Source organism: Merops nubicus, unplaced genomic scaffold, assembly GCF_000691845.1.
Source record: "Merops nubicus isolate BGI_N331 unplaced genomic scaffold, ASM69184v1 scaffold8646, whole genome shotgun sequence".
Classification (NCBI taxonomy): domain Eukaryota; kingdom Metazoa; phylum Chordata; class Aves; order Coraciiformes; family Meropidae; genus Merops; species Merops nubicus.
The window spans coordinates 49,173-62,672 of NW_008614306.1; positions in this window are offsets into that span (position 1 = coordinate 49,173).

Here is a 13,500-nt window from a genome sequence, read left to right on the forward strand (position 1 = left end):
GATTTCTCCCTGGGGTGTCAGAAGGAGCTGAGGAACTTCCCAGGAGAGCCTGAGGAATCTGAGCTGTGCAGGATTAATTAACCCTTGGTCTTTTCTCAAGGATTAATGAACCTTTGGTCAAAGGGGGGGGGGGGGGGGGGGGGCCCCCCCCCTCCCAGCACCCCCGGCTCCCCAGGGCCTCCATTGCCTGCAGAACTCACCAAAAAGTGTATTTAACTTTTGCAATTATCTCTTAATTCAAAGCTGTCTGGTAACAGCTGGAAGCCCCAGAAAAGGTCTCTGTACCTGTGTAGCCAGTGGCCGCATGGTGCTTTTAGGGGGCAAAGTGCTGAGCAGGGACTGGGGGCCATGGTGCCATGGACTTCTGGCAAGAAGAAGGACCCCAGCTTGGTATCAGGCACCCCTCACCCCGTGGAAAGCTGAGGCACTTCTTGTGCATTTCTTACTCGTATTCTTCTGCAGAAGAGACTGCAGGACTGTAGCAAGGAGTTTTTAAATGCATGAAATGGGGAGCAGCTGGAATATAACAGGGCAGTGTTTAGTAGAAACAAATCAGCCTGGAAAAACTCAAGATGAACAACTGAATAAGAGGGGAAACTTGGGGGGGGAGGGGGGTTGCATGCTTTATTTATATTCACATTTGTTCATACACGTACCTGAGAAGAAATGAAAGCATGACACAAATCCAAAGTGGTGTTTGCTCAGTGTGGGGCAGGGAGGCAGAGGATGCTCTGTATAGCCAGCACCAGTTAGCCTGTCATCTGTCCTGTGCTAAGTAATGGCAAACATAGTCACAAATTCAATTAGTAAAGAATTAAAGGATTGAGTTTCAATTAATGTGAAGCATTATGGAAATAGTCCTTTCCAAAGAAACCTGTTTTCATTCCTTGCCTCCCTAGGATCTGTAAATCAAGGTGACAAGGAGGCACAATGCATTTTGAAAGATGTTTAGCTTAATATTTCAGGAGATCCCAGTGGTGGGACATGACTAAGTGTTTAAGACCAAGCTAAATGAGCAACCTCAAAGAGAAGCTTAATTGGGGGTCTGCTGCAATATCCTTCCTGGGTCTGGAAGAGATGAGCCATAGTTCAAAAAAGGAGTACTGGGTTGGGTTTGTTTGTTTGGTTGGTTGGTTGGTTTTGTTTGGTTTGGTTTTTTTTAGTTTTTTCTTCAAAATTCCATTCAGAATTGGAAGGACTTGGGGCTTGGTCCATTGGGAATGGAAACATATATATATATACATATATATATAAAAATTCTGTCTTCTTTGCAAAGTGTTGGCGCTTCAGCTGCCACGGAGCAGGAGACCTTTGGGGAAGGCTCTGCCTTCTCCTGGGTGGTTTGGCAAGCGGGGCTGGGGGGAAGGGACAATGCACTAACCCCAGGTTTTCTGCCTGCGCTTAACAGGATTTGCCCCTGCGGCTAGCTCTGATGCCGTGTGGAAAAGGGAAGGAACGGAGAAGCTCAGAGGAGCTGACAGAGGCAGAAAAAGGGTGTGAAATTCATGCTATCTGGTGTGTCTCCTTTGATGTGTCACGCAGAGATTGTACAGGCTCTCAGATGGGAAGGGGTTAACGCTTTTCTCAGTAACCATTGAAATGAGGGCTGTTATGGTCTATTTAGGCAATGATCTGTTACAATATCAATGGCATTTTCGATGGCAGTGTCTCCTATTCTTCTATTGAAATCACAATAGCTTTGGAAGTTCACGGCCATGGCAGTCTCAGGGACAGATTTCTGTTCATTTTTCTTTGTTGTGAAGATTTTTTCTTTTTTTTTTTTAAAGTAAATTAACTCACACAAATGCGAAAGAAGCATCAAGTGTGTGACCTTTAGACAAAAGCTCCAGATTTGTCATTCTCTCTCCTAAACTTATGCTGCCGTTCTTAGCAATGCTCTGATACAATATATAGCCCAGCTTGGGCTACCTGGGCACAAATAGCTGGGCAAGGCTGGAGTGACAACGTGAAATCTCCATTTCTATGCTGTTGTCAGCTTCTAACACTTAGGGAAAAAAGTCAAAGTTGGGGAGAGGTTTTAGCTGTCTACCTCCCATGCATTTAGATATAATGGGAGCCTCCTGGCTCAGCCCCTCTCTGCTTCTTTAGAAACAAGGGGCTAATGCATTCCCCAGGACTGTCTGGAGAGGTTACTCGCCCAGCCTTCACTTTGATGATTGATGACAGTGGAGAAACTAATGATATTTTATTCACCTGTCAAAAAAATTACTTGCCCTGGGCAAGGAAAGGCTAGCACAGCAGAATTTTAACGCTGCTCTTTTTACAAAAATGCAGTTATCCCATTTCCCCTAAAATATTATCTCAAAGGGAGAAGTGCCGTCCTGCTGAGCCCATCGCCCGGGGATGCTGGCGAGGGAAATCTCTCCCACCTACAAAGTGCCTTGAACTTTGCGTTGGGAGTATGAAATGGGCATTGCACGTGCATTCCCAGGGGGTCCTCTTGCCTCTGCCCCTCGCTGCATATGGGCAGGCAAAAATCACCAGGCCCTGGGGATGTTTTGAAATATCTTCCCAAAGAGGCCAAAATATCTAGATCAAGGGAGTGCTACCAGTTGTGCCTCAAATGTTGTGAGTTTGAATCTCCACCATAGGCAACTTTCTTGTCTTTTATCCCTCTTGAGTGATTTATTTCTACTATATGCATTTCTGTTTCTTGATTCTGTTGTTATTACTGTCATCTCTTTCTTGTCAAGGAGTGAATTAAATGTTACCAGCTCCTGCAGCTGCCTGTTACAGATGGCTCTTTCTAGACCTGATAAACCACATGTAATTTTTAGTTACCCTGCTTTCTCTTAGGTATAGCTGTCTGTGAAGCTCTGTCCATCTTCACCAGCCAAGATGCTCCACCCGAGTGTCTCTGTTATGGTGCCAAGTGAGTAAAATATGTTGGAAACAAGTCCAACAAACTCAGAGTTGTGGAATCTGTGAAGGCTTTTTTTTTTTTTTTTTTTTTTTTTTGTGCCTCCTTTATCAGCAGATTGCTCTGCTAAATATTACTCTGTGCTGTACCATGAGTCAGAGAGGAGATGCTCACCAGAGCCCAGCTCTTGCTGCAGCTTCACTGTGCTACAAACAGCCTGGGTGGGGTGGGATGGTGAGCTCAGCACCACCGACTGCCAGATGAGATGAAATGGGGCTTTCCTAGGCACACTGAGCAAAACCTTGCCTCCTGGGGAGGGATGTCAGGGCCTGACTATGACAGCCACAGGAGAGCAGACCCTGCCTCTGCTGCTCCCACGGGTTGAACATGAAGATCTCCCTGTGCCTTCAGTGCTGTTTGTTAGACAGAAATGGCAACGGCACAAAGTCATCCCACTTAGGGTCCTGTTGCATTTGCTGGGGGATGTTCCCGTGGCAAAGCGCTCCCAGCTGTCTCTTGGCACGTGCTCCCTGAGCCTCTAATCATCTGCAATGTTGGCAAAATGTTTCCTTGAGGGGACAACTGATAAAGTGGATGAAAAGGGATCTAAATTCCTAGGCAGGCTCAAGCTTTGAAAAGCTGGATTCCTGCAGCATAGCTTAAAGTGCAGACGTGTGAAAAGTAAACATTTCATCTTAATGCCAGTGCAGGTAGAGCTGCTCAAATGGGATGCAAACCACTCTGGGCAGCTGAACTAATCTGGCGTACCATTAAAATTCATAACAAAGAAGTCCACAGCACAAAAAATGCCTTCTTTTAACCTAATTCTGAACTTGCTGTGTCGGGGAGCTGGAAGGGTCCCCATAAGGGCCACCTATGCATGCTGAGAGCAGGACCTGAAGGTCCTGAGCCCTTCCACGCATGGGCTGGAGGGGCAGGAGAGCCCTTCAGGGGACTTTGCAAAGCTGTACTTCTGCAGGAGCTGGGATTAGAGCGAGAGGTGAAATTGAGGGCTTGGGTGAGGTTTGAATGTGACCTTTTTTTTTTTCAACTTATTTGACTTTTTTCCTTTTTTTTTTTTTTTAAATTAGATAACATTACTGCCCCTTTGAGTTCAAGGTCTGGTTACAGGGACTTACCTCTATTTCACAACAAGAAATTTGTCTTTACATTAATTAATGCAGGTTATAAAAGAAAAGAAAAAAGAGAAAGTTAAAGCATTTGCAATGTGAAGGCTCCAGTATGCTGTAATTTCAGCCTCTTCTCTTCCATCTCCATGGAGAATACCAAAAAAGAAATGTTCTTTTTTGATATCTCCAGTGCAATTATGGAGATAGAAACGAAACTTAGGGAAATGAACATTGCTGCTTCTCAAGGCTGCCAGACTTTGAGCGCAGAGCCTCCATGGAAAGCGTGCAAGCTCCCCCTCTTGAAAAATCTCACCTGACTTTTTAAAATTCTACCCTGGTGTGGTAAGTACTGTGGTGCTGTTATTGCCCCTTGTAAAATCACAACGCTGTGATTTATCTTCGGTTCCATAGGAAATGTTGACATTTCAGCAGAAACTTGGAAGGCCAACTCTCTTACTTCAGAAGAGCAGCCACAACACTGCAGGCAAGCGGGAGCTTGGATGTGTCCTCCCCTTGCGCTGGGAATGCCTGTGAGATATGGTGCTGGGGTGTATGAAACATCTGGCTTCACTTTCCAGAAATTTTATTTTTCAGCAAGAAACATGTATATACTTCTTTTTTTTTTTTTTTCTCCAATATAAGACAGATTCTTCTCATGGTGTAGAACAGCAGCAGACCCACCTGTGATGCCATATCTGCTTTACCAGGGGAGCTGATTGACATTATAGCACTTCCAGCCCTGACCTCTGGAAGTCCTTTCTGGGTGTCTGCTGGTGGACTCCACTAACCTTATGAATGAAAAGCACCACAAGATGGATGTTGCCTTCATAACAGCCTTGATATTTTTAATGATTTTTCAAAGGAGATGGAATTTCATAACCTTCTTCATAACCTGTGGAAAATGCATTGAGTGAAAACTGAATTATTGAGCAAGTAACCTTCCCTATGCCTCTGGGAAGAGTCGCTGAAATAACAGATTGATTTGCAGGGCTGTGGGTTTGCCCGTACACCTCCTCGAGCTATTACTTTACATTGCCACTAAGTGGCAGTCAAGTAAAAAATATAGTAAAATGAAACTTTTCCTGAAGAAATATTTCATCTGATGTCAATGCAGACACAGAAGCCACAATAAAATTTCGAAGCCCTTGTTCCTGAGCTCAGCAATGCCCCGCTGCTTACCCTGGTAAATGAAGCCTCCAGAGGAGATGGCAGTAGCAGAGACTGGAGGAATGCATATAAAGGTTTTTCATGAGAAAAGCTGAGTGTGCAGACACGTGCACTGTGGATCAGATGAACAGTTGAGCCAATTTCTGCCTCCTGATTTGGCCAGCACGGTATTCATATTACAGAAATTAGCCAAAATTGTTTGGGCTTATCAAAAAGTGGCATAAAGATGCGCACGGTTGGAGTAAAGGCAGGGAATTGGGCTGGTAGTGTTCCCCACCCCAGAGAACTACAAATGATGCCATCCACAAGCAAAACTGAGATTCCCCACGTAGCGAGCCCCTGGGTAACGTTTGGCTCTGCTGCATTATTAACCATTTTAATTTTTAAGTGGTTTGAAGATACTCAGGTAAAACCTGCTGAAAGCAAGACAGAACTAGGTCAGATACAGAGTGTGTTGGCTTTAATTAGCAACTGTGCAGATTTTTTAACCTTTTGTGAAATTCAGGGACCTCTGGTACCTCCCATGCTCTGCTCTGGAGCCAAAGCACAGATGACCTCTTCAGGGAGAAATGGTAATAGGAAGTGTCAGTTATCTGAAACTTTTATCCGAAAAGACAGGATCCTGGGCACGGTGCCAAGGTCCTTATGTTTCGAATATTTTAAAATATCTGAAGAAAGTGGCATGCGTGGCATAAATTTTAATGTTCAAACGACTCCTGAGATAACAATATTTTTCAAGCGTAAAGCAAACAGTAGAAAGGGAAGATAACTATCACAAAGTCATCTAAAAATGCCAGGGGGGTCTGTCTCAGCCACCAGCCACATCTGATGGTGTGGACCTGCTGAATTTCAAGCACAGCCAGCCCAAATTTAGTGTTGCAATTGCTGGTTCTGCATATAGATTTTCTGACCCGCACTTGAATTGTGCTTACAGATGCAATGTCAGCCTGTCAGTCTGGAAGCCAAGGAGGCAGCCCCCAGTCGTCCCGAGAGCATGGATCCAGGAGATGCTGCAGTGGAGCCGACAGCAGCATGGTTGGAAGATGTTTGGGATACAGCAGTGCTGCCTGTGCTAGGCCTATGGTGAGCCACATCAACAAGCTCACATAGGTGTGGGGTGGGTTGTGGGCAGGATTTCTTGGGGTGGTCCTGAGCATTCCCCCATCTGATATGATTTCCCCCCTTCCCAGAGCATTTTTGTGTGGAAAGTCCCCTTGGGGAGGTGCTGTGCTTTGCCCAGGGATCTGTGCCAGTCCAGAGCCTGTCTGAGGCTTGTCTTCCATTTCTTTTCCCCAGACAGGGCTGACCAGACCTCTGGATGCTGGCACACACACTTGCAGCAGGAGGTGACCTGTACTCTGTGCTCACTGGTGGAGTTTTTAAACACTTTACTGATACTCCTCCAGCAGCTCCCTCACACCTTCCTCCCCTTCTCAACACTGCACCTGGTTTCACTGGTGTAAGATACACATGGGGCTGGGGCTCTGCAAGGGTATTGCTCTGGTACAAGCTGATTCCTACAAGAAGCCAAAAAGGGGCCAGGCATTTCAAAGTCTACCCAGGCTCCTATTCCCTACCATTTTTTCCAAAGGTCACACCAACAGACCATGTTTTCATATTTGAGCCCATCTGTTTCCAGTGCCACCATTATTCAATTTTTGTAGAAGCAGGGGGGCGGAAATTAAACTTGCTTCAAAATGTTATGTTTTTCTAAAGACTAATGCAATGCAAAAGTGTGGCTGTGGAGGCCAGCAGGTCTGGCTGCAATTGCATCTCCAATACAAAAGGTTGGCTGGTTGGCCCAGGAGTGTGAGCTGAGCTCCCCCAGAGGGAGTCAGAAAGCCATGGAATTCAAGTGTGGTTTTCTTCAGAAGATTAATGTTTCCAGCACAAACTTGTCCCACTTCCAGCCCACCTTGGTGAGCGACAGAGCCTGTGGGATAGCCTTGGCAGGAGTTTAGCCAGGGGGTGGGATGGGTTGCAGGTCATCCAGGCACAGCTGGTGGTACCTGCTCCTCAGGGTGATGATGCTGGCACCCTGGAAAATGGCTCAGTGGAGGGTCCCTGTGCATGAGGTGGTTTGCACTACCATGAGCCTCAAGTTTGAAGTGCCGGGTGGCTGGGTGGCCGTGGAGCATTATCTGTGCTTTGCAGATGGGATGCTGCAGCCTGGAGCCAAGCGCTGGATGCAGGCTGGTGCTGGCAGGGGACTCCTCACAGCGTGCTGCTGGGGAGCCCGTCCTGCTGAGATACCTTCTGCTGGAGCTGCTTTTCGTCAAAGCCCAGCATGTGTTTTCTTTATGGAGTGTCATGATCTGTTCTGGGTGGTGCTTCTGAGCCTCTCTGCTTTCTTCAGGGCTTTTTCCCTCACCTTGGGTCTGAGTCTGCAGCAGCCTTTCCTGTTGTTGAGCAGAACTGTGGCAAAGACTAATCTGTTTATTGCTGCTTACTTCTTTTCATGCGCTGATTTAGACACTGGGTTTCCTTTGTAATTTTTCTCAGCCTCCCATCTGGATTCAGTCAGCTGCTGGGTACCTTCCCCATCAGTGCCACACCATGAAACAGCAGTGAGCTGCAGACAGTGTTAGCTCTGCAGAGCTAACAGGACCTGCAGGCACCCAGAGAGGTGCAGAACCAGAGTTGGCTGTGCTGTGCTTTTGTAGCTGATGGCATCCCATTTCTGACCAGTTGTGCACCCAGGATTTACAGAGCAGGGAATCTCCAGCCTGTGACCTCCCCTTAGTCCTGGTTTCTCTCCTGAACGCACCCTGGGAGCGACGTGCCATCCCCCAGCTCTGCTCCTGCACTGTCAGGTTCACTTTGATTCGTTGAATGTGCTTGTTTCACTGGAAATCAAATACTTGGCAAATAGCAAATTAGCCTGTGTTTGAATTTCGTCCTCTTCCCACCTGGTGACTGCTGCTGTTTACAGACTGGGATTATCAAATGCTTTTTCCTTAACTAACATCTTCGTAGAAATCAGATACGTATGAGCAAAAAAACCCTCTGATCCAAGGGTGAGACAATATATTTCTGTCTGTTTTAACCTTGCCAGTGAAGTACCAAAACGGATTGGCAGTTGGAGAGCCTGTGGCACTATTCTTTGTTGCTAAGTGCAGAACAGGAAATTACCTTCCACTTTTGAATCTGCAATTTCTGCCTTTTGCATGATGATGAATAGAAATATTGCAAGATCTTCCTTTAAACTTGGAGGTATTAAGGACCCCTTTTACTGACAGACATGTAACTTTAAATGTGTGATTACCCCATTATCTTCAAAGGGAGAGAGCTGTAGCTCTAAGTTAGGCATGTCCTGAGATCCCTTGATGAGACAGAGCCTGACAACAGAAGAAATATGAGGAGCTCAGATTTGCTCTTACTGGTGCTAAGACTTTGCTTTAAGCAGCTGGAGGAGCAAGTGAGTGCACACAAGGGCTGGTGCTGAGGTTCCTTTGCAGACACCAGCTCAGGGAGACTCACCATTAACAGCAAGTAAAGTGTGCATGGTCAGATCCTCTGCTGAAAAAAATTGAGGTGTTCTGCTGACTTTGTTAGGTCTGCACTGATGTATATCCAAGAAGGTCTGGCCCTGAATGCTTCTAGTGTTTTTTTCATGAGAGTACCACCTACTGTTTTTTGATGAGTTTTTTTTTTGAACCTGTGAAGCATCAGCTTGTCTTTGCACACTCATATTTATTTTCAGTGCACGTCTTGCAGCTAAATGGCACTAAATGTTGTGCTGTTACTTGGTGCAATTGGATTGATTTATATGGGGTTGCAGCAGTCTCATTAGGAGCAAGATTTGTTGCCTCTGTTAATACCCAGGGTTAACTTTTGTGCATATGTGTGTGTGTAGAAGATAATGAGAAAATGCTGATAGGAAAGCAGGACTTCTATAAACATAAACATATCAGAGAACTTTGGGAGATCACATCAGTCAGCAGCAATAGCTGATGAATCACGTTGGGCAGAGCATTCCCTTTCTGGGGATGGTCCACTTGCCTCAGTGACACAACCCCTTACTGCTCAGAGATTTACTAGTGCACTAGGACATGACAGAGTTGAGGAATGGTGAGTATTCATCTGCATATAATTGTGCTGACAGCACAAGGCCAAGCAGCTCATGCCCAGCAAATGGGAGCTAAGCAAATAGGCTATAACACGTCTAGTCTTCAGCTGATTTCTTACTCCCATGAGAGTATATAAATATGAGTGGTTTAGGTACCACTGGAGTCCCAAGGTCATCTCTAATCCATCTGACCTCTCACCTCGCTCCTGTGCCCTCGTGTTGCAGGACAGAGAGTAGGAAGAGAAATGCAAAACTGTCTGTTGCCTTCTATTCTGGGGAACTAGGGCTATGATTTAAGACAGAGAGTTGCTTTGTAATTCACAGCTTTAGAACTGGTTCAATAACAGAAGTTTACCTCCAGATGCTGTTGAACTGCTTGTGCTGCTCATACAGCCTTTTGTTTTGCTTTTGCATGTTTGATTTACGGATTTCCTTTCTCATTAAAAACAGTGGTGATATTAAGCCTAGGAATCCTTGATGGATTTCAGATTTAATACTCTGAGTCTTGTATTAATACAGGCTAGCTGCAAATAGAGGAAGAAATCCATTAAATGTGTGGTGTGCATCATAAATGTTCCATAACCCAGAAGTGTTAGTGTAATGACAAGAAAGGCAAAACAAAGGTGTAGAAGTCAGGAAATGCCAAGTGCTGAAAGCCCACTTTGAGGTCTCTAACTTCTACACTAGCAACCCTTCAGCTAATAAAGGCCACTCTGCACTCCTCATCGAGCACAGGGAGCAGTGCACTTTGCTTTTTTTCTGATGAGGCTTTGAAGTTTCATGCAAGTTTTGTGTAACCAGCCAAGTTTAAATGAAATAGCTCATCAAATGGAACCCTGAAACCCAAGTGGTTGCGGTGGAACCAGTAATGACTTCAGTGAAGCTGTGCCCACTTACTGACTGCATTTGTCCTTTGATGTACAATTAGGTAATTGAAACTCCTGTTTATCAAATATTAACCCAGAAGGAGGCACCATGCTCTGGAACCACATAAAATTCATGGGAAGCCATCATGTAACACAGCAAAGTCTGCACCTCCAAGTCTGCTTCGTATGTTCACATTGAAACCATTACAAAGTACAGGTTTCTGTCGCAGAATTATGAGAGTCACATTAGAAATCGATCCAGTGCATCTGCCTCAGAGCCTAAACACTCTGAAGGGAGCGTGTGGAGCGTTCAGAGCAAACACAAAGAAATGCACCATACACCGAGGTGTGGAAGCCCCTCTGCCAGCCACAGAGACCAATGTTCTGTCTGGATGTTAATAGGTGCATTCATTGCTTGTGCAGCTCTGTACACAGAGGGGGGATGGGGAGAACCCAGCCCAACAGGCACACACCCAGAGAGCCCTGTGGCACCCAGGCACAGTCGTAAGGCAGAGCCTGCCAACGTCCCCCACCCCCGGCACTTCCCGCTCCCAGGGCCCGGCAGAAACCATGCTGCACGCACTGACTTTTCTGCATTTTTTCTGGATAATGTACAGTGCACTGTTTTCCAGGTGTTTTCCTGCTGCGGGCTGCTCTTGGTGAAGAGACTGGCTCCTGTCACTCTCCCTGCTGCACAGTCTTGTACCCTTACACCATCACCTCACTGCTCCTGGCAGCCCGCTGTTACAGCACTCACTCACAGCTAGCAAAGCAAGGAGGCATTTGTGGTTATGTCCAAAATCTGTCATGATGGAGGGCGTGAGGAGGTATGACCAGCCCTTTGGCAAGCATCTCCTGCCTGTCAAGGTGTTGCCCAAGCTGGCGAGCACCCTACACAGGGGGATTTTCCCCACAGGATGGCTGGTGGCACAGACAGTGGCTGGCAGTGAGACTCACAGTTTTTATCAGTCTGTTTTCATCTGCCAGGTCTGAGCGTCACAAGAGGTGGGCTTTGGGCTGGGGTGTGCAGGTGTGCACTCTAAACTTCCCCAGGTTTCCCAGCAGCAGTGCTGCTTGGTGCCAGGAAGAGATGCTGCAGTTTAACATCTGGCAGCGCCCTGTGCACAGTGTGAGCAGCAGCAGCACCTTGATGGAGATGTGCTGTCAGGGATGCTCCGACGTGTCTGCTGCCTCAGATGAGCCTGTGCAGCCATCAGAGCCCAGCAGTGATGGCACTGCTTCCCCTGGGGACTTGGCTGTGGGGAATCCTGCTGTGACTGTCCTGCTGGAAGTGCAGCACTGCCTGAAGCCCATGTCAGGGAGGCATGTTGGATACAGCTTGTGCAAGAGCCCAGCTGGGCAGACAGCTTCCATCATGCAGCATGAACGTGCAGCTCCCAGCTCTGCTCTGCAGGTGACAGAACCTTTCTGGTGTCATCCAAGTACAGGGATAACCAAAGCAGTGACGCCCAAAGAGTGTGGGCCTTAAAACGAGTCAGGCCAGAGCTGGGTGCTGGGAGCTAGCCCATGCTGGGCATTTGCTGCTGCTGTTGCTGGTGCTAACTGGGCTGTGCTGACATCCTCTGGTGACACTGTTATTCTGCTGGGAAGGCAGGACTCTGGAGCCTGGAGCTCAGGCTGGAGCTCACCGCTTTTAGCACAGGATGTATCTTTGCTGTAACCTGCACTTTGGTTGGTTTGTGGAGAGCCCCTGCAGCCCCTCAGGGCTGTCCTGCTCTGTGGGGTGGGTGCAGTGCTGTGTGGGAATGCCAGCAGGCAGCTCTGCCTTCCATGCTGCAGGGCCAGGGCTCCTGCAGGCAGCTGCCAGCAGCCACAGACACGCTGCGGGCAAGGGACCTGGGGTCTTGCCTTGTCTCTGGGTTCCCAGCTGTTAACACGATGTGTCAGGGCTATCCTGAATGATCTGGAGCCCGTGCCAGATCACATCTTGAGACTGGCTACCCAAAATTATCTAATGGATTTTGTTTTCCCATCTGAAACCCACTGTTGCTCACTGTTTTCAGCCTGAAGCAGCACTCAGCCTAACTACATCCTTTGAAGCCCAAGCTTCTTCGAGACCAAAGCTGCATTGATTAGTATCAAACTGAGTGACAAGGACTGGAGCCGAGGCAGTGGGACTGGGGGACATCCTTCCACATACCACCATCTGTCCTGGTGCTGGTGTCTCAGCACCCAGGGAAGGTGCCATGGATTTTTGCAGGCAGTGATCTGACCACTGGACAGGAGCACGGCTCTCTGCAGCATACACCAGGGAATACTTTCAATTTGGTTTCAAATCCAAGGTGGTGGCTGTGTGGGTCCTTAGAGACAGATGTTTGAATTGCCATTTCACTTGGCTGAGTGAACTGCTGACACCAGGTTCGTTTGGAAGAGACTGTGAAGGGTCATGTCACATTATGCCATAGATGAGCTGAGACTGAAAATCAGCTAAGACATCTGACAGCAAGCCAGTGATAACTTCATGCATTGCATCCACTTGATTTTGGGTCTCATGCTGGGGTTTATCTGTTGAACAGCTCAACAGGGGGATGTTCATCAGATTCCAGGGGAATGGGGTTCCCTTGTTTTGAGACTCTTGTCAGGGCAGAGCAGTGAGTGGCAAAGGCCCCCAGGCCGGCTGTGCTTTAAAGCACCTCTCCAGAGGCAGCCACAGCAGGGGAGGAGAGATTGTCCTCAGTGCTCCCTCCCACTCCATGGAGCTGCAGTGCAGCTTCATTCCCCTTCCAGGCTCACAGGGGAAACCAAAACACTGTGGAATTTGCAGTCCTCATTGCATTTTGTAAAGCTCATCTGTCACATGAGGAGAATTTTTTCTCTCTGAGTCAATGGTGAAAGATTCTCCCTGGATTGGATATCCAGGAAAAAATCCTCAGAAAGGTATTTTACCCCTGCTCTTTGTACATTAATGGTGCCCTATAGCTCTTTAGGTGTTCTGTGGTGTGGTGGGCTGATTGTCTTGGCCTGTTTCAGCAGCTCTGGGCACCCTGATGCAGTTGCAGGGAAGCCTGCTGAGGGGCTCATGTGCTTAGCACCAGGATCTGTTTAAACATAAATCTGACTAGAGGAAGAGTGAGGGGCTGTAAGTGGTATGATTGGTTGTGGTCTGATGCTGCCTGGACAGGCTGCCTACATGGAGTGATGGATAGTGTTTTATGGATGTCATCTCACCTGTACATAGCAGGCACATGAAGTTTACACTGACCTTGCAGGGGAGAGACCCTTTGCAGAAGGTACCGTTGAATTGGGCAGAAGCAGATGGCCTTTCAGTCACTTTCACAGCAGAGAAGCCAGCTTTCTCCTTTTGTTTTTTCTCCAGTAAATATTTATTTCTGTGCACAAGGCAAGCAAAACCTGTTTTCCACTGCT